Genomic DNA, 27,649 nt, shown 5'->3' on the forward strand with positions numbered 1-27,649 from the left:
ACACGAACAAACACAAACAGATTGCAAAGGCGGGGGCCAGGGCAAGCGGGGGGAGCGCTGTCTGAAATTCGCACAGTGTAAAACCAAGGTGATACAGACACACACCGCGATGAACAGGAAAGTTAAGACGGCTAGCACAGTGTACGGGAAGTCCTTTAAAAGAGGGGGAGGGGAGGGAGGTAAGGGGGAGAAGGGGGAGAAGGGGGGGAGAAGGAGTGGAGACACTTTTAAGAAGCCAGACAACTGTTAATGCCAGAGATACACAGCTGGATTGGCGCGGCCTTTCCTGCCGGAGATCGACGATAGCTTCAGCAGCGGCGCAGCACTGGATTCACCTCAGAGCGGGCGATGCCTTACCTGGATCGCCATTTGAAGCTCCGGAGTGCTGGGGCTGCTGCTTCAACATCGTGGAGCTGTGGTTTGCGGAGCTTCCAGCCGCGGGCGGCGCTGACTTCAACATCGCGGAGTCCTGGGATCCCTTTGCCGAGGGCCGCCAGTGTGAATCTCCGCCCAGCTCGGCCCGTGGACTTTGGGAGCCGTAGTCTCCGGTAAGAAGTGGCCGATTTGGAAGACCAAGCCGCTAAGGGTGTTCTTCCGTTCCGATATCGGAGTTCCATCATCCCGGCGAGTATGCCTGAACATAGCAGCGACTGTGGGGGTCTCTGGAGGCCTCAACCACGGGTGAACATCAAAGAACATCAAAGAGGAGGATGACAACTTTGGTCCTTCCCTCAGAGTGGGACTGCTGTGTGGGGATGTTTATGTTAAAGACTATCCTGTTCTGAGTTATTTTTTATTCGTATGGCTGTATGGTGACCCCAAATTTCACTGTACCAATTGGTACAGGTGACAATAAATGTCTCTTGAAATGTCTTGAAATATTGTTTGAAAGAAGTCCAATAAAAACTTTTGGTCAGGCCCTCAGTGGCCGTCTCATTATGTTGCAGCCTGAATTAAACACATTCACAACATGCTTGGTCAGAGTACACCAGAATAGGCCAGTTCAGCAGACAGGTTTGCCACCTTGATATGTTTTTCCCTCACTCCACAATAACTTTCTGGTCTTTTCAAGGCCCTCTCCTCTACTCCCTCTTCACCCATGACTGCATCCCTAAGTATGGCTCCAACGCCATCATAAAATTTGCCGATGACACCACGGTGGTAGGACTGATCAGGAACAACAACGATTCAGCCTATAGGGAGGAGGTCCAGAACCTGGCAGCCTGGTGTACCAATAATAACCTCGTCCTCAACTCTAAGAAGACGAAGGAAATCATCGTTGACTTCAGGAAGACCAGAGGTGGCAGACATACCCCCATCCACATAAACGGTACTGAGGTGGCGCGCGTCTCCAACTACAAATTCCTTGGGGTACACATCTCAGAGGATCTGTCCTGGTCCCTCAATACCACCAAACTGATCAAAAAGGCACAGCAGCGCCTTTACTTTCTGAGGAGGCTTAAGAAAGCTCACCTGTCCCCCCAGATCCTGTCCAACATCTACCGCTGTACCATCGAAAGCATCCTGACCACCTGCTTCACGGTATGGTACAGCAGCTGCACCACAGCTGACAGGAAGGCACTGCAACGGGTGGTGAAAACCGCTCAGCACATCATCGGTGCCCCGCTCCCTGCCATGGATGCCCTCCACCGCAAACGGTGTCTGAGACAGGCCGGGAAAATCATCAAGGACCCCTCTCACCCTAACCATGGACTGTTTGCCCTCCTCCCATCAGGGAGGCGGTACAGGAGCCTCAGGTCTCGCACAAGCAGGCTGAGGAACAGCTTTTTCAATAACACCATTACACTGCTGAACTCACAGTCCCGTCGCTAGCCATCCTTAGACTCTCCCACTTGTATACATTTATTTGCCTATGTACCAGTTTAATTCATCCACAGTCCACACATTGTTAACCAGTATTTTTATTTCTACTATCTTGCACTACGACCAGACGCTAAACTGCATTTCGTTGTACCTGTACTCGTATTTGTGCAATGACAATAAAGTTGAATTGAATTGAATTGAATTGAATTACAAATTTCAGCATTAGCACTGGCCTGCTTTACAGTTTTATGGAGTCTTCCCTCTTTTCCACACTGTTTACTTGAAGCATTCATCAACAACCCCAGCAGCCGAGCATCACCCGCTTTAAGAGGTTCATCCACACAAACTCACTTACTGGGATCCTTCCAAACTGATTCCTGGTTAATGAATGCATACAAGGAAGAAGTTGCAAATCATGCAACTCAGACTCATGGAGGCTTCAATGTCGTCAGTCAATGACAATCATTCACAACAGGGACAGGTTCCCTGTGCAATGATATATTATTACATGTTTTTACCTCTGCATATATGTTTCCACTCTATCTTTCCCAACCCCCCCCCCCAACTCACACCCCCCCCCCCCCCCCCCCCCTACACACACACCTCCCCCTCCCCCCCTCCGCAACCTTTCTCTGGCACAGAATAATCTTCAGGGCCAGCTACTTTATTGCAATTGTTTTTACATATTTTTATTTTATTTTTTTTATTTTTTAAATATTTTTATTAGAAGTGATGTACAATAATATAAGACATAAATAACATATTACATTTCATGTATAACTTCTTATTATTAATTTAATAGTAGAAAAGAAAAGAGTAAGAAAAGCAAGAAATATAGAGATAGAGAATATTATATAGCTCGAAAAAGGAAAGAAGAAGGTGATGTGAAATAAGCAGAAAGAAAAAGAATAGAGGAAAGGGAAAGAGAAAGAGAAAAGGGAAAAAAAGAGAGAAATTGAAAGAGATATGCCTCCTTCGTATCTTTACCCACCCTTCAGCCGGTTATGACACAATTCATTTCTAAGGTTGTGTTGCACCATATGCTTGTAATGTCGATAAATGGAGACCAAATCTTTAAGAATTGGTCTGATTTGCCTGATAGGAGGAATCTCATATCTTCAAGGTGTAACATTTCCGACATGTTTGAAGTCCACATTTTGAGCGTCGGTTTGGGTGCATTTTTCCAGAATTTAAGTATGTTTTTTTACCGTTATTAAGCCATTTTTTGAAATAAAGTCAGCTTACATCCGTCTTCCATTGATCCGAAGATACTCAGTTCTGGATTGGGATTCAATTTTATTTTAAATAATTTTGTAAAAATTCCAAAAATTTAATTCCAGAATTTTTGAAGTTTTATGCAAGATTGTTTTTCCAAATTATTTTATTTAAAAAAAAAGTTTTTACAAATTTAAAAACATATTTTGCCATTACTTTCAGATTCTGTTCTCTCCATGTTATTACAGAAAACCTGTTGAAATAATCCAGTCCAGAATTTTGCAAATGCTTTTAAGGGTAGACTAAAATAGCAAACAGAAGCACTTAAAACTGCTTCTGTCTGGGGATCTTGAGGCAATCTGGAATGAGTCAGTTTATCGAAAAACATTTGCATCAGGGCAGAGCAATGGCTGGAATACAAAGCTTGAAAATCATCCTTCATCTGTGCTTGAAACAAAAGCATTCTATGTAAGGATGGGTGGAGGCAGATATAATAACCCTGGTAATATTTTACACATTTTCTGACTAATATCTGTCCCTCAATTACTGACAACCTGTTCATGGTTTTATTGCAAGTCTGATTCGGCATTAGGTATGCATACTGCCTCTATGTCCCACTTTACAGAGTAGAGTGATCTATTGGACCTCATTGTTTCTGATGTGAGTGGGGCTGACGTGAAGTAATTACAAATACAATAGAAATTTTAAGACGTTAAATACATTGGTCACCATGGCTGATTGGGTTATATTTTAATTCTAGATTCTATTCCTCTGTTGTCCTGAGGGATTTGATTTATCTTGTTGCATCAATCATGGCGCAGGCTGGGGGTTCAGCTTTGGAGTCAACCAATGGTAGCAATGAGGAGTGGCCAGCCAGTGGAATCAAAGTCAAAGACTCACATAAAGGAATCAGCCTCCGAGGCTTTGGCTGACAATGACGGCACTAAAAAGCACCTGATCTGGTGGAATAAGCAGTTCCCTGTTCCACTTCACTGCCTGGTTTTCCCCAGAGGGGAAACACACGACAAAGATTTTCTCACTGTAGTACACTTCAATAGCTAAAAATAAATGGACAACCAGTTGGATTCAAAATGTTCCATTATACCATGCAGTTCTTTTTCCTTGAGAGAACACAGAAATACAGTAAACGGCCATTTTTACAGACCTATTTATAATGATTTTGGTTATAGCGGACTGGCCGACCGACCTTCACTGCCAGGCTGTGCTGTTGCTGCCACCCCAGCCCATGCTGCCGCTCCAGCCACCACTGCCGATGGCGTAGCAGCTGCCACCACGACCGCCCCAACCGCAGCAGTCGCCAACACTACCGCCGCTGCTTCCACCTCTGTCACCATCACCACAGTCGTTGCTGCCACCAACGCAGTCACTGCCAGCTCTGCCGCCACCACCGCAGTCACTGCCGTCGCTGCCGCCACCACCACCGCAGTCACTGCCGTCGCTGCTGCCACCACCACTGCAGTCGCCACCACTCTCACTGTCACCGCCTCCTCCGTCGCCGACCCTTAGCTGAACTCCGGCCGCCTGATGGCCGTCTAAATGATCGCGGGATCAATAGACAATAGACAATAGACAATAGGTGCAGGAGTAGGCCATTCGGACCTTCGAGCCAGCACTGCCATTCAATGTGATCATGGCTGATCATCCCCAATCAGTACCCCGTTCCTGCCTTCTCCCCATATCCCCTGACTCCGCTATTTTTAAGAGCCCTATCTAGCTCTCTCTTGAAAGCATCCAGAGAACCCGCCTCCACCACCCTCTGAGGCAGAGAATTCTACAGACTCACCACTCTCTGTGAGAAAAGGTGTTTCCTCATCTCCGTTCTAAATGGCTTACTCCTTATTCTTAAACTGTGGCCCCTGGTTCTGGGCTCCCCCAACATCGGGAACATGTTTCCTGCCTCTAGCATGTCCAAGCCCTGAACAATCTTATATGCTTCAATGAGATGCCCTCTCATCCTTCTAAACTCCAGAGTGTACAAGCCCAGCCGCTCCATTCTCTCAGCATATGACAGTCCCGCCATCCCTACGCTGCACTCCCTCAATATCAATATTGACGGGGATCCTCGCCCCTCCTCGGCAATCAACTCACCTGGATTTCAGGTCCAGTTCCAGACCAAGAGTCTGAAGAAGGGTCAGGACTCGATACGTCAGCTATCCATGTTCCCTAGAGATGCCGCCTGACCTGCTGAGTTATTCTAGCGTTTTGTGTCCTTTTGTGTGTTCATCAGCAACTGTAGTTTGTTTCTACTATTTACATAATGATAATCTCTTACTCAGTGATAGCAGACAATCGGCAATAACGGACACCACCTCCCTCCTTATGGTCCATTATAACGAGAGTTCACTGTATACAAATTACTGTAAACTCATTTCTAAAAGTATGATTGACCAAAGCTGCAAAAAATAGTTTCACGCATACAATGACATTCCCCTACTCGCAATTCCTTCGTCTACACCGCATCTGCACCCAGGATGAGGTGTTCCAAACCAGGGCATGGGAGATGTCCTCATTCTTTAGGGAACCGGGGTTCCCCTTATCGACTATAGATGAGGCTCTCACCAGGGTCTCCTCTATGTCCTGTAGCTTCGCTCTCACTCCCCATCTCCCCAATCGTAACAAGGACAGAGTCCCCCTTATCCTCACTGTCTACCCTACCATCCGTCGCATACAACATATAATCCTCCTACATTTTCGCTACCTCCAACGGGATCCCACCACTGACCACATCTTCCCATCTCCTCCCCTGTCGGCTTTCTGCAGAGACCGTTCCCTCCGTAACTCCCTGGCCAATTCGTCCCTTCCCACCCAAACCATCCCCCTCCCCTGGTACTTTCTCTTGCAACCGCAGGAAATGCTACACTTGTCGCTTTACGTCCCCCCTCACCTCCATCCAAGGACCCAAGCAGTCTTTCCAGGTGAGGCAGAGGTTCACTTGCACCTCCTCCAACCTCATCTATTGCATCCGCTGCTCCATGTATCAACTGCTCTACATCGATGAGACCAAGCGCAGGCTTGGCGATCGCTTCGCCCAACACCACCGCTCAGTTCGCAATAACCGACCTGATCTCCCGGTGGCTCAGCACTTCAACTCCCCCTCCCATTCCAAACCCAACCTTTCGGTCCTGGGCCTCCTCCATGGCCAGAGTGAGACCCACCGCAAATTGGAGGAGCAGCACCTCATATTTCGCTTGGGTAGTTTACACCCCAGCGGTATGAACATTGACCTCCAATTTCAGGTAGTCCTTGCTTTCTCCCTCCTTCCCCTCCCCTTCCCAGCTCTCCCACAGCCTTCTGTCTCCGCCTCTTCCTTTCTTTTTCCCGCCCCCCCCACATCAGTCTGAAGAAGGGTCTCGACCCGAAACGACGCCTATTCCTTCGCTCCATAGATGCTGCCTCACCTGCTGAGTTTCTCCAGCATTTTTGTCAACCTTCGATTTTTCCAGCATCTGCAGTTCTTTCTTAAACATGATGACATGTGCAGTCATTTTGAAGATCGTGGATGGTGAGCATTAATCACACGTAACCAAAGGACAAGACTAAAAATAGGGCAAATCATATTCATGCTGGAGGATTGTGAATATATATAAAAATGACTTAAACATAAATGTAGATAGACTGGACAGTAAATTTGCGGATGACACCAAGAATGCTGGGGTCACAGGCTATGAGAAAGGCTGTCACGGTAAACAGTGGGATATAGATCAGCGACAGAAGTAGGCGGAGAAATGACAGATGGAATTTAACCCGAGCAAGTGTGATGTCTGACACTTTGGGAGGTCAACTATAAAGGGAAATTATACAAATAAAGGTATGACCCTCAACAGCATTAGTGCACAGAGGGGTCTTTGGGTCAAAGCCCATAATTTCCTGAATGTGGCCACACATGTAGATAAGAGTGATAAAGAAGGCATATGGTATACTTGCCTTCTTAGACTGGGACGTCAGGATGTCATGATGCAGTTTTATTGGGCTCTGGTTAGGCCAGATATGGAATATTGCGTGCAGTTCTGGTCGCCTCATTATGGGAAGGATGCCATAGAGTCAGTCTTGCAGGGAGGAAACAGGGCTTTAAGCCCAACTCGCCCACGCCGACCAACATGCCCCAACTACACTAGATCCACCTTCCTGCCTTTGGTCAATATCCCTCTCAACCTATCCTATCCATATACCTGGCTCAACTACCTTCTCCAACAGCTTGTTCCACACATCCACCACAGTTTGTGTAACAAAGATAACCCTCATATTACTATTACATTTGTTCCCCCTCACCTTAAACCTATGTTAGGTATGTTACAAAACTTACCTTCAGTGGCGCTGCAGTTCTGCCACTGGCCGTGTGCGCGACTTTGGCGCCTTTGAGAGGGCGATGGGATTAAAATGCCATTTTCTCCTGCCTGTCGGAGTCGATCTTTCTCAGCCTGTTCAGCTGCTGAAGAAAAATCGATCCGACATCCGTTCTCTGAAGTTTTTTTAAAACATCGCTGGACAATCTAATGGCTGGAGTAAAATAAAAATCGACTTCTAACGCCGTCAACGCCGACAACGGGACGGATCTCCCATACGGGACAAATAAAGGTAAGCCGTTTATTTTACATATAAACTTGCTTCTTAGGATTACTTTAATCCAAATTTTACGTTGCGAAAAGGTGATTTAGGCCCCATACGACCCAGCAGTGTGTTTCCTGCTGATATGGGGTTTAAATTCACCGCAAACCGCAACGTTCCAAACGATCGCGTTCCACAAAATCCTACTCGCAAGATGATTTAAATGGCCATTAATTTACGGGAATTAAACACTAAATTCCTTCCATTTGGCCTATAAATTCATGACAATGAGATTTAAAAATCATGTTAGATTGTGAATTCTTGTGTGAATGTTATTTGGACACTTAGGCTATTTAAAAATGTTAACCTTTTCTTAAGAAATGGATAGATGTTTAGATCTAGTAATTGAATTTTGGAATTAGCTACAATTAGGTAACTAACTAATTATATGCTTTAATTTCAGGTAATCCAAGTAAGATTGTTTCATATTTGTTTCAGAATGCTTCAATCAATAATAACTGAAAATTTCATTCAGTTCTCTTAATTTTTAAGAAAGGTATGGGCTTTTGACTGTCCTCGATCACAGCTTTTGAGTTAAGTCAATGGAAAAGCAATAGGGAACAAGATGCTAATTTCCGAGTATGAAATTGGCCATAACCTTTTTAATACTGAAGATATGTAAGTGAATTAGGTGTCAAATTAAACTTCTTGTTATGCTTTATCTGATGGGATAAATTGCAGACTTGATTTTTAAAATCTCAAAATGTTGTAACATTGCTACCTATGTCCTCTGGTTCTTGATTCCCCTACTCTGGGTAAGAGACTCAGTACGTTTACCCAATCTATTCCTCTCTTGATATGTACACCTCTATTAGTTAGATCACCCCTCATCCTCCTGCACTCCAAGGAATTAAGTCCTAACCTGCTCAACCTTTCCCTGCAGGTCAGGCCCTCGAATTCTGGCAATATTCTCACAAATCTTCATTGCACCATTTCCAGCTTGACAACATCTTTCCTATAACAGGGTGACCAAAATTAAACACAACTCTCCAAATGTGGCCTCACCAATGTATTACATAACCTCCAAACCTCTATACTCAATACACTGACAGGTGAAGGCCAATGTGTTGAAAGCCATTTGACCACCCTATTTACCTGTGAACTTTCAAGGAACTATGTACCTGCACTGCTAGATCCCTCTGTTCAACAACACTACCCAGAGCTCGACCATTCATTGTGTAGGTCCTGCTCTTCTTAGACTTCACAAAATGCAACACCTCACATTTCTCTGTATTAAATTCCAACAACTACTCTACAACCCACCAGGCACAACTGATCAAGATCCTGTTACAACGTTTTGACAACCATCTTCACTATCTACAATACCACCCACTTTAGTGCCATCTGCAAATTTGCTCATCATGCCTTGAGTGTTCTCATCGAAATCATTAATATAGATGACAAACAGCAATTGGCCCAGCACTGAAACTTGAAGCACACCACTAGTCACAAACCTCTAGTCAGAAGAACAACCATCCACCATCACCCTCTGCTTCCTTCCGTTAAACAAATTTTCTATCCATTTAGCTATCTCTCTTTGTATCCCATTTGATCTAACCTTTCAAAGCAGCCTCCCATGTGGAACTTTGTTAAATGCCTAGCTGAAATCCATATATACATCTTCAGCTCTGCCCCCATCAATCTTTTTGGTCACATCTTCAAAAAACTCTTATCAAATTCATGAGATATGGCCTCTCACATACAACACTGTGCTGACTATCCCTAATCATCCCTTGCCCATCAAAATGCATGTATATCTTATTCCTCAGAATATTCTGTAGTAGTAATAACGTTCTGACCACAGATGTTAGGCTCACTGGCTTGCTGTTCCCAGGCTCTTTCCTGTAGTCCTTCCTGAATAGAGACACAACTTTTTCCTCCCACCAGTCTTCTATTACCTCACCCGTATTTAATGACGACTCAGCTAGGGTACCTGCAATTTCCTCCCTGGCTTCCCACAGTGTCCTTGGATATATCTGATCAGGCCCGGGAGATTTGCCTACCTTCATATGTACCTGGCACAGTGACCTCCTTTGGTCATCATCAGTGTCATCTCCTTCCTCCTCCACCCTGCCCCTCCCACATCTCCTTTTCCAGCGCCTCATGAGTGTAGAGGTTGGGTGGTTATGTTACAGTTGTACAAGACTGGGGCAGCACAGTGACGCAGCAAAAGAGACTGGGTTTGATCCTGACTACTGGTGCTGTCTATGTACAGTTTGTCCATTCTCCCTGTCACTATGTGGGTTTCCACCGGGTGCATCGATTTCATATCACATGACAAAAATGTACAGGTTTGTAGGTTAATTGGCTTCTGTAAATTGTAAATTGTCACTAGTATGTAGGATAGTGCTAATGTACGGGGTAATCGCCGGTTGGCGTGGACGCGCCGAGCCACTGGAAGAGATGAAAGACATCAAGTGACTATTTTATTATTTGGAGAGTGGCGATGAGTGAGTAGAAGCTAGACAGGAGAGGGAGTGGTGTGGGTGAGAGAAATGATTTGGAATGCAACGCACTCATCCATTTTAGATTGCATAGCACACAAAAGGAACCTGTCTGAGATCCAAACTCTTGGCTGTTCTGGGAAAATTCCTGCTCTCAGCTGTTGCTTGCGTTAGATGCTGGAAGGCAGCTGAACACCAAGGATATCCTCCATATCCAGGTGTGCACCACTGCCTTCAGTATATAGGGAAAAAAGGTGGAATGTGAGTCAGACACTTACAAAAGAGATTGTTACCTGATTATGTGCAGTTTTTCCAGCTTAAACCCTTTCTTGCCGTGTATAATATAAGTAGCTTTGCCACAAGGAACACATCCATTTTTAGCTGAAACATTCCAGAATCTGATACACATATGCTGTTAATAATTTATTACTTTTCTCCTCACTCTACCTTTTCGTACTACCATTGTTTTCTTCTCCTGCCCATGTGATGTGATCTCATTCTCTTAAGTTATTACAGATAGCTTTGAAAACCAAGCATCTTGAAATTGGAGCCAACATTGAAAAACACCAAAGGAATGGTGACTTCATTTTAGGTAACGTGGTTACCTAACTGCGGTTGTTTAAAGTGCTTTATAAATAAAGTTATTATTATTATAATGTTGAATTGAAAGAAACAGCATGGAAACAGGCCCTTCAGCCCACCGAGTCCACACCGACTAATGATCACCCATTCACACTAGTTCCATGTTATCATACTTTCTCATCAATTCCCTTTATATTAAGGGCATTTTAGACAGGCCAATTAACCTACAAATTCACAACTTTTTGGGATTTGGCAGGAAATTGGAGCGCCCAGAGGAAACCCATGCCGTCACAGGGAGAATGTGCAAACTTTAGACAGCACCAAGGTCAAGATTGAACACAGGTCCGTGGCACTGTGAGGTACCAGCTCTACTAGCTGTGCCACTGTGCTGCTATTCTTCTTGAACTTAAGTAATTGGTCACCATGGTAACCTCTCATCGTCACTGTGAAGGCAATCAAAATGCTAGATAGTCAAGAGTATTTAATTGTCATATATACCAACAACATATATACCAACAACAAAACAATACAATTATTTCTTACAGCAGCATTCCTGCCTGTAAACATAATACATATAAATTATATATAATAAACAACAAATCACTAAATAATCCCAATACTAGTGCAAAAGAGCCCAAAGTCCTGATTTGTGCTGTGTTCGGCTCAAGAGACAGATGGGACAGATGGCTGTTGGGAAGAAGCTACTCTTGAACTTGGTGATCACAGTTTTCAGACTCCTATACCTTTTTCCCGATGGCAGGAGTGAAATTAGAGCATGGCCAGGATGGTGCAGGTCTTTGATGATGTTGGCTGCCTATGAGGCAGCATCTCCTATAGATCCCTACTATGGTTAAGAGTTCAGTACCTGTGATGGACCAGGCAGTTTCTATCACTCTCTGTAATCTCATTAGTTAATGGATGATCAATTACATACATTCAAGAGTGTGCTGCCTGGATTGGAGGGTATCAGATACAAGGAGACATTTGACAAACTTGGATTGATTTCTCTGGAACGTCGCTGGTCGCTGAGAGACCTGATAGAGTATTAAAAAAATCCACGATGCAAAGATAGGGTGAACAGTCAGCTCCTTATTCCCAGGATGGAAACGTCAAATACTAGAGGGCATAGCTTTAAGGTAGGAGGGGTTAAGTTTAGAGGAGATGTGAGGGCAAGATTATTATTTACACAAGAGGGTGGTGGATGCCCGTGGTGAAGGCAGTCACGATAATTACATTTAAGAGGCTTTTTGATAAACACATGGATCATCAGAGAATGAACGGATATGGATCACGTGCAGGCTGGTGAGATTAGTTTATCTTGGTGTCATGTTCGGCACAGGCATTGTGGGCTGAAGGTCTATTCTCATGCTGTGCTATCCTATTATTTTTCTCTGTGCCCCCCAGTTTCTGAACATCCAAGCTAAGCGAAATCTCACTTCTACATCTACTTCATTAAATACTCCCAGGACATTACATGTTTCAATTAGATTTCTCCTCTCATTTTCCTACTCGAGACAATATAGATGCAGTTTGTTTAATCTTTATGTGGAAAAATCCCTCATTTTTGGGAATCAATCTGATAAATCTTTATTCCACTCTTTTAAACGCATCAAATTAGGTAGGGAGACCACAAATGTAAACAATATTCCAGATGCTGTCTGACCAGGGGCCCTACGCAATTTCAGGAAAACATTTTTACTCTTGTATTCAAATCCACTTGTAATGAAAGCTGACACCACTTCAAATCCACTTGTAATGAAGGCAGAGATAGACAGACTCTTGATTAGTACCGGTGTCAGAGGTTATGGGGTGATGGTAGGAGAATGGGGTTAGGAGGGAGAGATGGATCAGCCATGATTGAATGGTGGAGTAGTCTTGATGGCCTAATTCTACTCCTATTCCTTATGATCTTATGCCCTTATAACATACAGTTTGTTTTCCATATAGCTTGCAGTATCTGTACATTAATTGTACACGGTCCTAAACATTAGCAGCTTTCAATCTCTTGCCACTTAAAAAATAATGCCACTTGCTATTTGTTCCATCGAAGTGGATGACCTTGCATTCTTTCACGTTATATTCTAACTGTCAAACACCCATTCAATCAGCTTGTCCATATTCCCTTGAAGCCTCTTTGCATCCTCTTCACAAACTACAATGTAATCTTGCTTTGTACCATCAGGAAACTTTGGTACATTATACTTGTCCCGCGTTCAAATCATTGATCCAGATTGTGAACAGCTGTGGTTCTAGCACCATCCTACAATCTGAAAATTGTGTGTTAACTTCTACTCTCCTGTCTGCCCCTTAACCAATCCTCAATCTTTCCAGTATATTGCTGTCCATTCCAAATGCTCCATGGAATGACCGGAGAAAATAAGCACCAATTTCACCACTCTTTTAAAACAAATTCTTATTTCCTTCATTGTGGCTATTATTCTCCTCCATTTCAAGGAGGTTTTACCTCAAAGACAAAGGCAAAATATGTGTTTAAACTTCTCTGCCATTCTCTTCTTATTCTTCGTGCGTATGGTGTGCACAGCCTAAAGTTGTGGGACAACTTGTTCTATTTGATCTTATTTGATTGTGCACGCCAGGTTAATTGCATTCATCGAAACAGGGCGGACCACGTGAAGGTTGCAATCTCCCACCCCTGCCATTCTCTCATTTCCTAGTATAATTTCTCCTGTCCTACATCAACTTGACCTCATCTTTTATTTGCATATCCTGCTTGGTTTGTTTTTATGTTCCACGCTAGGTTAACCTCATATTTATTTCTCATATTTAGTTTCGACATTGCGTCAGAGAATGTCATCACTCCCTCTCATGTCATCACTTATAGTGCCTGCTGTCCAGTCATATCACACTATACATAAGCACGCCATCCTCTTCTGGAACAGCATGCAGAGAGTCGCCATGTTCCGGCGCCATCTTGTAACTTCCAAGTCCCTGAAAAGTCTGATCTTGCCCAAGAAAAGATGCAATTTCTTATTTTCTCACTTTGAGGCCCAGTGTCCTGGCGACACTGGATGTAAGAGTTGGCCTGCTCTGGGCGATGCTGTCGGCTCCGTCCTCTGCCGCTCCGTGCAGTTCCACAGGCTGCGTTCGATCCGCTCGCTCATCCGGCTGCTGTAGGGTCTCCCGCAGCCACCAACACCATGACCAGCAACAGCCGCAAACGCACCATGTATATTTTCCAGAGGCCGCGCCGTGTTCCACTTCTTGAATTGATCACTGGGTTTTCAGGCCCTTTCCAAGGGCACAGGAAGTGGGTTGACGGACCATTCACAACCGCTGCCTTTCCCCTTCACCTGCCACCGATGCCATCTTAGATCACAAGGAGAATGTGCAAATTTCACACTGACAATATTGGATCCTGGTTACTGGACCCGCCAGTCAACACCACTTGCTCTGCCATTGTGATGCCCAAAAGCCCTATCCTACTTTCCATTTTCTTATCAATTCTTTGCTACTCTCTTGATAATTAGGCTATTTTCCCAATCCCAATGTTCCAGCGACAGCTCATTATGGCAACATTATAGGACCTTCCCTTTTGATTTAACACAATCTTGATTTTCTATTGCTAACCAATGTCTGAACTGTGTTTCTGATTGCAAAATTCAAAGTGCTGGAGGAACCCAGCAGATTTGACAGCATCTGTGGAAGGGATTTTAATGTTTTAGCTCAGGACCCTTCCTCAGATTCCACCATTTATAGTATCTTGCGTCTCCATGCTTCTTGTTGGATTTTTGACAGTTAAAAGGAGTATATCTTTGCTGTAAACTACTTAAAGAAATATTAATAGCATAATGGTCTCTGTTGTCATTCTTTTACTAGCTTCCCAATCTACCATTTCCTACTTATGCCTTTGTATTTCACTGGTTTCAGAATAGTTAATCCTTCAAAATGTAATATCAAATTCTACCATACTGTGGCCATTCAAAATTTTCCAACATCTCCTTGATAATCAGAACATTAATCCTTTCTCGTTGCACAACACTAGATCTACAAGAGTACATTACCTCGTTGGCTGCTCAACCCACTGATTGAAACAAAACACAATTTCCCTTCCACACTATTATTGAAGTCCCCATATTATTGATCATTCTTTTATATGCACCTGTCATTTTTTTAAATTTATTCTATGGTTTATAACACCATTAATGTTTCAGATCTATACAAAACTCCAACCTCTCATGTTGTTGGTTTCAACCAAACTGATTCCCCGTTTTGATTTTCTGAGCTATGATCCTATCTCTTTATTGCATTCACCACAATAGTTATTATGACCATTACTCCTTCTTTATTTTGCCAACATGTACCAAAAGTTAAGTATCCTGGAATATTTAATTCCTAACATTGATCACTTTGCAAATCAAATTCCTGTGATGGCTGTGTTGTACTAATTTATTTATTGTGCAATTGCTTTACATTTCTTATGTTTTGACATCTGATAGTTGGATGTAAACAAATCTTACAATTCACTTTTTATTCACAATTAAGTAAAAATAAAACAAAAGTTTTCAACCCTTCAAATCACTATTTGGAGTTTCACAAAAGGGCTGTGCTATGTGTTAATGTTCTAAGTTCTTTATAGGGCCTGTTCCACTTGGGCATCATTTGCGCCTCATGCAGATGGCGCACGAAGATTTTGTACCTACCAAAATCCTGGGGCGCCATGTGCGACTGTGCATCACTGCCTAGGTCACCACGCACCATGCGCGCGTAATGCGCACCATGCGTGCTTTACTTGTGCGGTACAACGCGCGTGTCGTGCGTCGTGACGCGTAAATGATGACGCGTAAATTACACGCTAATGACGCCCAAGTGGGACAGGCCCTTAACTTCCTATCCTAATTAAGGGTCTTGTCGTGTATGCTATTTCAGCATTGTCGTACAGGACAGAAACAGGTGCCTTCAGCCCAGCCAATGCCAACCACAATGCCCCATCTACTGACATGTAGCTGACATTTGGCCCAAATACCTCTAAACCTTCCTATCCATGTATCTGTCCAAATGTATTTTAAATGTTACCTGCCTCAATAAGCTTTTCGGGTAACTCGTTCCATGTACACACCACCTTCTGCCCAACCTCTCCCTACAGCTCAGGCCCTCAAGCCCTGGTAATATCCTCGTAAATCTTTTCTGCCCACTTTCCCGCTAAACAACATCCTTCCAAAAACAGGGCGTTCTAAAATTGAACACAATACTTCAAATGTGGCCTCATATAAATTGTATACTAAATATCCTGACTGATGCTGGCCAACGTACTGAAAGCCTTCTTGACTATGTACCTGCAGTCCTAGATCCCTCTGCTCTACAACACTCCCCAAAGTCATAGAAACATAGAAACATAGAAAATAGGTGCAGGAGTAGGTCATTCGTCCCTTCGAGCCTGCACCGCCATTCAATATGATCATGGCTGATCATCCAACTCAGTATCCTGTACCTGCCTTCTCTCCATACCCCCTGATCCCTTTAGCCACAAGGGCCACATCTAAGTCCCTCTTAAATATAGCCAATGAACTGGCCTCAACTACCTTCTGTGGCAGAGAATTCCAGAGAGAGAGTCCCGCCATTAACTGTGAAAGCCCTGCCCAGGTTTGACTTTTCAAAATGCAACACCTCGCACTTTTATGCATTAAACTCCATTAACCATTCCTCGTCCACTTGCCCAACTGATCAAGATCCTACTGTAATTTTTGATAACCATATTCACTATTTCTGATACCACCCACTATAGAGTCATCTGCAAACTTAAGGACCTGTCCCACTATACGAGTTTAACCCAAAAAAATCAAACTCGTGGTAAGTACGTAGAATGTACGTAGCGGGTACGTCGGAGCGCGGGACATCTCTTAGCGACTCGTAACGCTAACGGCAGGTATTTGGGAAATGCGGTGAGCTCATGAAGTTTTTTCAACATGTTGAAAAATGTCCACGAGAGCCCCGAGTACCTTACGCTATTACCGTAATTCTCCGAGTTTGAATCAGGGGAAACTCAGGAGAACTCTTGAATTACCTCGTACAGTGGGACAGGCCGTTTACTAGTCGTTCCTTCTACATTCTATTCCAAACAGCTGATGTAAAGCACAAAACGCTATGGGCCCAGCACAGATCCCTGAAGCACACCACTAGTCACAGGCCTCCAGTTCGAATCATAATATAATTTAGGATAAGGAAGATTTAAAACACAACACCTGTGAGCTCAAACCTCCAGTAAGGTTGGATCTCGTTATTTCTCACTTTCACCTTCATGTCTTGCAGTAATGAACTTGGCATAGGCAGACGGCATTACAATATTTAAGACTAGAATCTGGACGATATGCAATGCTAAATATAGATTACTCAGAATTGTTCCAGCTAATTTTTAGTTGTATATCATGGAAACATTGTTAATCGGATAATAATTTGGTTCTTTCAGTACTCGGCTCTCAGCCTCTAATCAGCCTCTAATTGACCATTTCCTTTTTACAAGCATGGCAATGGCCCAAAACCTGGATAGTATATTTGTAACTGACTGTAATTTCATTCCATTCCCATTCTTCAAGTAAAGCATTAAATATTTATAGCTATTGTGTTATGTGGAGATATTATTCCTCTTTGTCTACTCTACAAATTGAATTCCTCATCTAAATGCTGACTTTCCAAACAGCAAATAACAACAGAACTTTTGGAAGGAACACTTGATCAACAGGAAGGTGCCTGGATGTAAGAGGCATTTAATATGACGGAACAAATTGGCAATAATGTACGGTAAGGCAAAAATGGTGAGAGTCTGAGCTTTCGCTTTGGGATACAAGAGCTGGTACAAGAACATTGTACAATGCAAGAACTGGACCTTCGGCCCACCATTTCTGCACCAACAATGATGCTAGCCTAACTAATCCAATCTGCCTGCACATGGTCAGTATCTCTATATTCCCTGTTTATTCATGTGTCCAAGCATGTATTAAATGTTGCTGTTGTATCTTGTTTCACCTCCTCCGGCAGTGTGCTCCAAGCACCTATCACTCTTTCATGCATTGAAGAGATGTGAGCATCGCAGACTGAGCCAGCATTTGATTGTCGATCCCTAATGGGCCTTGAGAAGGTGACGGTGAGCTGCTTTCTTGACCCACTTGAGTCCATGCGATGTTGATATACGTACAGTGGTTAATAGGTCATGGTAAATTGTCCATAGTGTGTATGCAAGCAGTAGAATGTGGGGGAATTGACAGGAATAAAATGTGATTAGTATGGGATAATATTGTAAGTGGTTGCTTGATGGTCAGCATGGACTCAGTAGGATGAAGGACCTATTGCCTTGCTGTATGATTATAAGGTCTAATGAGTCTTCATAGGCATCTGGATTCACTTTGTACAAGGACAGAATCAGTGAAAATTTATCTTTAAGTCAAGACAGTGGCTGAATTTAACAGGATACTTTGAAAATCCGCAGCAAATGAGAGAAAGAAGGCTCAGCAAGAAGGATGCTGTGTCCATCCCAAGAAAGCGCTGTCCCCAGGGGCTACAATGTGAGCCGCAACAATAGCCATGTCACTGGAACTTGCAGTTGGTGAAGAAGAGCTCGCTGGCGCACCTTGCGAGTTGGGAGTGGGTTCGGAAACTGGGGCTCTAAACGGCCGGGGAGATGATGGGAGCCGGGGATGGGCCGGCATGTCATTCAATTCCCATTGAGTTTACATTTTGTATTTGTTTTATTTAAGTTTCTGACACTCCATGATGCTTTAGAGACTCGGGAGTGGTGTTTTTAGCTGGCCAGGGGTGTATTGTCATTTCGTTATCACGCAACCTCTGTTGGTCCAGAAAAACAGATAATCCAGAAAGGCTCTGCAACCGAGGGTGCTGGAAAATCAGTGTTCAACCTGTAGTAAAAACTTCTTCATGAATATAAAAAGGAAAGAACAGGTAAAGTAAATGCTGCTCACTTAGGGGATGGGACTTGGAATTTAATAATGGGAGATGGAGAAATGGCAACAATTGTAAATAATTATTTTGGATTGGTCTTACTAAAGAATGCAGATGTCTAAAAAATATATCAATAATAATAATGTGATAATGAATAATAAATGGATAATGAAAGAGGAACAAAACAAGCTCTATAGATAAGGTACTGAGCAAACTAATTGGTTTTAAGCCTACATGGCAGCATTCTGGAGCCCAAAGAAAGGCGAGAAACATAGTGAATGTGTTGCATGTAATCTACCAAATCCCTAGATTCTGGAGAGATGTCAGAAGATTGTAAGAAAGGAGAGAGTCAAAAATCAAATGTCAGTCTAACATCGATTGTTGGCAAAATCGTGGAATCCATTATTTAAGTGGTATGCTGGGACATTTAAAAATCATAAGACAATCAAGCTGAGTCAACATGGCTTTCTGGATGGAAAAACATATTGACTAACTTGATGAAGTCCTTTGAGGATATAACAGGAAGGATAAAGGGGAAATCAGTAGATGCAGTTTATTTGTATTTTGAGAAAGTATTCAATAAGGTGCTATTTAAGAGGTTATTACATAAGAGCAGAAAGGGTAAGGGTGATATATTGGCATGGACAGGATAAATAGACAGCTTTCTGAAATTAGCAGTGTCAGAGGATCAGTGCAGGGATCTCAATTATATATAATTCATAATAATGACTTGGATGAAGGAATTGAGTGTAATGTATCCATATTTGTTGATACAATGAGAGGTAGGTTAGCAAGTTGTAAGGAGCCTGCAAAGAAATATAGTTTAGTTAAGTGAGTTGACGAATTAGAAAATTCGAGGTTATCCAGTTTGGAATAAAGAATAATAAAAAAGTTAATTTCAATTGTCTGTCCAAAATTCCAGTTGATCTATATTGCGATGGAACCTTAGTCAACCTTCCTTCTTATTTACTTCAACAATTTTGTATAATCTGCAAGTTTACTTATTCATACATTCCTAGTCATTAATGTACATATTCATTGAAGTAGAGATGTAATCAGAGGTGATCTTATTTAGGCATTTAACATTCAGAAGGGGATTGACAGGGTAGATGCTAACAGGTTGTTTCCCCTAGTGGAAGCATTTCGAGCCATGCATTGTCCATTTAAGATGGAAGAAGATAAGCCAGAATTTATTTTCTCATAAGGGTTCTGACACCAGAATTCTCTATCATTGAGATCAGTGGAAGTCATTGAATTAATTATTTTGTGGGGCAAACACAACCATTGGAGAATCAGTTGATGAGCATGTCAAGCCTCAGCCAGGTCTCCTATTAAATGAGTGAATAACTTTTCAATGAACCTCATTGTTCAGCTTGAGGCTATGAAAGCCAGACCTTCGTCCAGGGCCTGTCCCACTTTCACGACCTAATTCACGAACTTTTTTACTCGTGGACATTTTTCATCATGCTAGAAAAAAACGCCCCGACCTACTTGATGCCACGGGTACCTACGACTAGCATCACTGCCTGTTACGACTTACCTACGGCCTCCTACAACCTCCTATGACCTCGTGACGACCATGGTGCGAGTATGAGTCAAGGGCAAACTCGGCAGAGGTTGTGAAAGTGGGACAGGCCCTTAAGAGAACCACCAGTTGAAAGAGAGTCATATTCTACCAAGAATCTGCATAGTCCACAACAAGAGAAACAATTGAACAAATTCGACATGCTATTAGCGTGTTATTACATGGCCCAGTAACAAAGTTCAAAGCACCATCTGGCTCAAAAGAGGCTAATCTAGCAACAAATGTATGTATTCTACAAAGAACCACCTTTCTATCCAATCTAACTTGCCCCTGGTGTATTGAAGGTCTTTAAAAATAGACCAGGTATTTCCTACAGATTACTTCCAGTAAGATTCATAATTCTCTCAAGCATCAGCATCAAAGCAAAGCAGAATAAAAATGCACTCAAACAAGCTAAAAAATAATAGATAAATAGAAATAATGAAAGAGCTTGAAATGTCAATAATGGATGGGAATATGAAGATTTACTCATCAAGTATAATTGTATACAGTATCCAAACACAAGTAATGAGTTTTAGAGGTGTAAGGTAATGACTTTGAGCGACTGGTGTCAAAGAGTGACGTGGCTTACCTGGGAATGCAAAACAGAAAGGGACCTGTAACTTTCCTTCAAATCCTGCTGCAAGGAAGCACACTCTGCATGAAGAAAATTTAAAAAGAGGCTGAAATAGATAACCCACGATTTCACATACTTGTAAGTACAAAATATGTTTTAACTTAGTAATATAATTAATAATATAGAATATTGAGGTACATGGGGATCAATGGGCTTAAACACATCTGAAATTAAGATGTTTCACAAAGAATGTTAATTTCTTTAGAATTTGCTGCTCAAATAAAGGACGCCAACCAGGATTACTTAATGCAAGTAAATAGATATTTAAAAATAGACGATCAAATAAGTAGCATAAAGAAATTAAACATTTAAAACTGATGTCATAAAGAATTTACTTTAATGATGAATAATTTATCAGGCAATGTCATTGAGCTTCTAATAGCTGAGGCCAATTTGGGGGTTAAGAGGAATGGAACACAACGCCAGAATATGAAGGATGTAGAAAATAGATGAGAAGAGTTGGATACCCAATAATAAATGGTGTTTTCTTATCCTTGATCTTATCTAATGCATGGCTTACAACCCAGTGGTATGAATATTGATTTCTTTAACTTCAAGTAATCCTTGCAACCCCTCTCCCTCTGTCCCTCCTCCTCCTTGATCGTCATACCAGTTTTACTGTTATCCTGTTGAGTTCCTCTGTCTGTATATTCGTTGTCACCTATCCCACGACCAACAATGATCTATCAAGTGCCCCACATTTTCTTGATTATCGTTGCTTTTTGCATATCTTCCATTCATTTCTCCAAAGTAGTGTTTATATCTCTTGTTCCCCTTTCCCCTGACTCTCAGTCTGAAGAAGGGCCTCGACCTGAAACGTCACCTGTTCTTTTTCTGACCTGTTGAGTCACTCCAGCTTTTTGTGTCCATCCCATTTTATATCAGGTTTCTGTCCAGATATAGATGAAATAAGATGAATTCAACTTACCTGCCTCACAGCCCAAAGGCACGGCCCAAGCATCTCTGGTCTGTATATTTCTTATTTTGTCATGAAGCCATCTGAATTCTGATAATCAACACATGGTGTCTCAGAGACATTTAGATATTCCCAACTGAAAGGAGCACAAAAATAGAAAACAATCCAATTTCTGAAAAGACATCTATTTACTTCCTAGAACCCAATCTGATCTTCCAATAATTTAGCTTTTAATGCTGCCATCCATATCTTAGGGCATCAATGTTTCAGATATCAAGCATCAGACTAAATTCAGTTATGCTGTTTGCACACATTTAGATCTCTGCTTTAATCCTTCTTAACAGCCATATGTGAAAACGGAGACGCGGTTTCCACACAACTTAGTCTGTATCACAAACCTTTTAACCCGGGGAAGGGATCCCAGAGTAAAACCCCTGCAGAAAGGAGGACCAAGGATCCAGATTAATTTTGCTTTGTGCAAAATAACATGGGAGATTTCAGCAGGATTCACTTTAGATCCAGCCACGAGATCACTACTACTTCTTCTGTGCAGACAAACGCTGTTATAATGAAATGCAAAATCATCTGAATTAAAATTGGGATTAAGTAATGTTGTTGATCAGATGAGATGGATTATTAATGCTATCATGACAGACACAAATGGCTGGAGTAAATCAGCGGGTCAGGCAGCATCTCTGGGAGCATCTCACAGAGATGCCGTCTGACCCGCTGACTTACTCCTGCCTTTTGTGTCTGTCTTTGGTTTAAACCAGCATCTGCAGCTTCTCCCTACACGCTACATATCTGGGAGCATCAGATGCTAACACAGTGTCTAAGAATCCATTCTTCAGCCAATATCTGGCACCTCACAGATAGGGTATGATTACATAGAGAACTCCATGGTCATAGAGTCTTACAGCATGGAAGCAGGTCCTTCAGCCCAACTAATCCATGCTGACCAAGATGCCCCATCTCAGCTAGTCTGGCCCATATCACTCAAAATCTTTCCTTTGCATGTACCTGTCGAAATGACTTTTAAATGCAGTTATTGTAACTTTCTCAACTACCTCCTCTGGCAGCTCGTTCCATATATCCACCACCTACTGTGTAAAAAAAGTTTCCCCTCAAGTTTCTATTAAATCTTTCCCCTCTCATGTTAAAACGTTGTCCCCTGGTTCTTGCTTCCACTACCCTGGATTAAATACAATGTGCATGCAGCCTATCAATTTCCCTCATGATTTTATACACCTCTATAAGATCAGCCTCCTGCACTCTAAGGAATAAAGTTCTAGCCCTTCCAATCTCTTCCTATAGTTCAGTCTCTCGAGTCCTGGCAAAGTCCTTGTAAATCTTCTCTACATTCTTTCTAGATTGATGGCATATTTCTTAAAGCAAGGTGATTAAAACGTAACAGTACACCACGTGCGACCTCACAATCATCAGGTTATATGTTTTGAAGTGGTGGTGTTTATTTTGTACCATCTCTGAGGCTGAAAAGGAAATAGATTAAACAGCTCACATTACCATTAAGGCCTCACAATCCATTCCTTTAACACCACCCTTTTGCTCACTGGATCAATCCCTACTACTCAGGCAAAATCTCACCAGCTGGCAAACTATTGCAAAAAGAAACACAGGTTGGCACCAACATTTGCTGACACAAAAAGCAACAGATAGCCACTGGCATATAATGCAGCCGTTACAAGAGAGCAATTACCCATTCTCAATATTTGACTGACAGATTGATTGAAACAGACAGCATTGAAATAGGGCCATCGTCCCACTGAGTTGACATGACCATTATCATTGATTCTCACTAGTCGCATGTTATCCCACCTTGTGTCCACACCCTGCACACCTGTGGCAAGTTTAGGATGTGTGAGGAAACCGCAGCAACCAGAGGAGACCTATGGGAACACAGGGAGAACGTGCAAACTCCACAGAAAACCCCACAAGGATTGAACCTGGGTGCTGTGAGGCCCATCTACCAGCTGCATGATAGGGGATTTGAATGGACCTTACAATTGATTGGCATGTGTAAAAACTAAAAAGCTGCCTCACTGACTTGGAATAATTGAACCACTGTCATTACTCCACGCGCTAATAAGCAGGTATCCATGTTACTTGCTATTTCAATACTTGCAATAACCAAGACAGCAAAGACACATGAATTGAGGTACAGAAAGTCATGCAGTACTGGTCTGAGGAAACAGATGAAGATGCCACTGTTGTAACAGACTTAATCAGCAAATGTATAGAGGACTGAACCCTCAGAAAATGCCTGGACCTGATGGTATACCCGGTCGAGTTTTCAAAACATGTGCAGATCAACTGGCTGGGGTATTTGCGTACATTTTCAACCTCTCACTTCTGAGGTCTGAGGTTCCCACCTGCTTTAAGAGGGCATCAATAATACCTGTGCCCAAGAAGAGTAAGGTGATGTGCCTCAACGACTATCGACCAGTGGCACTAACGCCTGTGGTGATGAAGTGCTTTGAGCGGCTGGTTATGGTGGATATCAACTCCTACCTCAAGAAGAACCTCGACCCACCACAGTTTGTCATCCGTCACAACAGGTCAACGGATGATGCGATCTCACTGGCTCTCCACTCCGCACTGGACCGCTTGGACAATAAAAACACATACATCAGGCTGTTGTTTATAGACTACAGCTCGGCGTTCAATATTGTTGTGAGGCAAATGAAACTTTTACACTACTCGTAATTTACTTAACTTTACTTAAGCTTTAAGCAACTCATTTCTGTAATACATAAACTCAGAAACATCTGGCAAACATGGCTGATTCCGCAGGCCTTTCCCGCCCGAAAAACCCCGCACATGCGCACACTCTGGAAAACCCCGCACATGCGCACATTTCATTCTCCCCTCCTATTTATAAGTTGAGACGGTCAGAAGGTTTCGTACGTCTTGATGACCGTCGCAGCACTGGAGCTTCAGGAGATAATGATGTTTCAATAACTGGTGGTACATATATTGCTTGGTCATCAACTTCACATATTGTTATTTAGATTTACAATTTTTGAATTTCTTATAGAAGTTTCCATATGGGATGCACATGCACTATGGAAACTTCTATAAGAAATTCAAAAATTGTAAATCTAAATAACAATATGAGTGAAGTTGATGACCAAGCAATGTATGTAGCACCAGCAACAGAAACACCATTATCTCCTGAAGCTCCAGTGCTGCGATGGTCATCTAGACGTACAAAACAAGAAAGGCCCCTTGGAGAGACTGAGGATGACGTGTGCTTCATGTAGAATCTGTGCTGAATTAAAACCAAGGTTCTTCCGTCCTGAAGAAGGAAGATTGATCAAAGCTACTCAACCTATGGAACGTTTGAGTATTGACTTCAAAGGGCCTTTACCATCCTCACCTCGAAATGTTTATACACTTACCATAGTTGATGAATATTCGAAGTTTCATTTGCCTCACAACAATTTAAGCAACTCATTTTCAGAAGTTAAGCAGTGTGACATCGGGATGGAGAAACTATTGAAACTACAACGCTTGGATCTGGATCCCAACTCACCTGCTGCTGCAAAGGAATGGAAGCACTGGCTTTGTACACTAAATAACTTATTTGATGAGTGTGGCAATGATGCACCGGACAGATTCAGGACATTAATAAGCTTTGTCTCTTCTGATGTATATGATTACATAGAGGAATGTACAACTTATGATTCTGCTATTGAAGTACGAAGCAGACTCTTCGTTAAGACACCCAATGTGATATTCGCTTGACACCTCCTTGCTACTCAGAAACAAAAACCTGGTGAGTCACTTGATGAATTTTTACAAGAACTTCAAAGACTTAGTAAAGACTGTGCCTTCAAAGCAGTTACGGCTGATCAATATCGACAGGAACTTATTCGAGACTCTTTTATCAATGGTTTGGCATCGCCTTTAATACACCAGAGACTATTAGAAAACATAACCTTGGATTTCCAGTCACCTTACAATCAAGCTTACTCATTAGACTTGGCTCGGAAAAATTCAGATGCTTACGACTCATCTAATGTGTATTCTGCTGCAACTACTACAAAATAATCACACCCAAGTACTAATTTGGAGCAAACGGAAACAATTACTACTGATAAATGTGCCCTTGCTGCAGCACATAATTATTCATAAAGGAAGTGTTACTTTTGCGGGGGGGTAATATTCAAAAGAGAGAGAGACATGTCCTGCTCAAGAGGCAACTTGTAATAGTTGTGGCAAGAAGGGACATTATTCTAGAGTATGCAAGTCCAAAGCAACTACTAAGAGTGTGACTGCTCCCATGCATGAAGCCAATTGCCTTCTTTATGTGCAATTACAGCTGCATTTCCTCAGAGCTTGTCTCATGCAGCTACAACAATGTCCATCAATGGCCATACACTTAATATACTACTTGATTCTGGCAGTTCAGAAAGTTTTATAAGTGAACAAGTTGCCTCGACTAAATCTAACTATAATTCCTTCAAATAGAGAAATCTCGATGGCTCTGACAACTCTCAATACTCAAATTATTAGATCTTGTATTGTAGACTTTATTCTGAACAAAACTAGCTATAAATCTGTATGTCGGTATTTTGAAAATTTTGTGCAGCGATATAATTCTAGGTCAGGATTTTCAGAAACTGCACAGATCACTTCAAATAATGTATGAAGGAACTATGCCTGATCTTGTATTGTCAAAGCCACCAGTATTGTGTGGTCTTTCTGCTGCATCTGTTGAATGTCCTTCATTATTCACTTATTTATCCTCTAAGTGCAAGCCAATTGCTACAAACTCAAGACATTTTCGCAAAGATGATAGGAACTTTATCAACACAGAAGTAACTAATCTTTTACGAGGAGGTATCATGGAACCCAGCTTTTCCCCTTGGTGGGCACGTTGTCGTGGTTAAGGACCCCTTGGAGAGACATAGAAAGAGACTCTGCATTGATTACTCTCAAACTATAAACCAGTTCACGGAGCTTGATGCATATCCATTACCTCATATAGAAGAGATTATCAATACATTAGCTACGTATAAGATATTCTCTGCTTTTGACCTAAAAAGTGCTTACTATCAAATTCCTTTGAAAGAATCAGAGAAGAAATACACTGCGTTTGAAGCAAATGGGAAATTATATCACTACTGCAGAGTTCCTTTTGGTGTAACTAATGGCGTGGCTGTTTTTCAGAGAGAGATGGACAGACTTGTTGAACAGGAACACCTTAAAGATACTTTCCCTTATCTTGATAATATAACTATTGCAGGAAAAGACCAAGCTGAACATGATGAAGATGTACAACAGTTTTTAGATGTTGTACATTCTAAAAATCTAACATTAAATGAGGCTAAGTCAATAACATCAGTGTCATCAATTAATATTCTTGGTTATTGGGTTGGAAATGATATAATCAAGCCTGATCCAGAAAGACTCCGCCCACTCCAAGAGATACCTGTTCCAGCTACATTAAACTCACTACGAAGAGTTCTTGGGATGTTTGCATATGTATACCACATTTTTCTGACAAAATTTAACCTTTGATTAGAGCAAAATCTTTCCCCCTTGACTCTACAGCAATTGGTGCCTTTACTTCTTTAAAGAAACAATTATAATCTCGTACTCATGTCTCGTACTCTCCAAGGTAGTGAATTGCACTACCCACCCGTCGAACAGGAAGCTACAGCAATTATTGAAGCAGTGAGGAAATGGAGTCATTTCCTTGCTCGCCAGCACTTCACTTTGATAACAGATCAGCGTTCAGTAGCTTTTATGCTGGGTAATCGGAAACGAACGAAGATTAAAAACAGTAAAATTCATGAATGGAGGATTGAATTATCTGCATATAGTTATTCAATTGAGTACCGCCCTGGTAAGGATAATGTTGCTCCGGATACATTAACTCGACCATTTTGTGCCTCTGTTCATTC

Source organism: Amblyraja radiata, chromosome 6, assembly GCF_010909765.2.
Source record: "Amblyraja radiata isolate CabotCenter1 chromosome 6, sAmbRad1.1.pri, whole genome shotgun sequence".
Classification (NCBI taxonomy): domain Eukaryota; kingdom Metazoa; phylum Chordata; class Chondrichthyes; order Rajiformes; family Rajidae; genus Amblyraja; species Amblyraja radiata.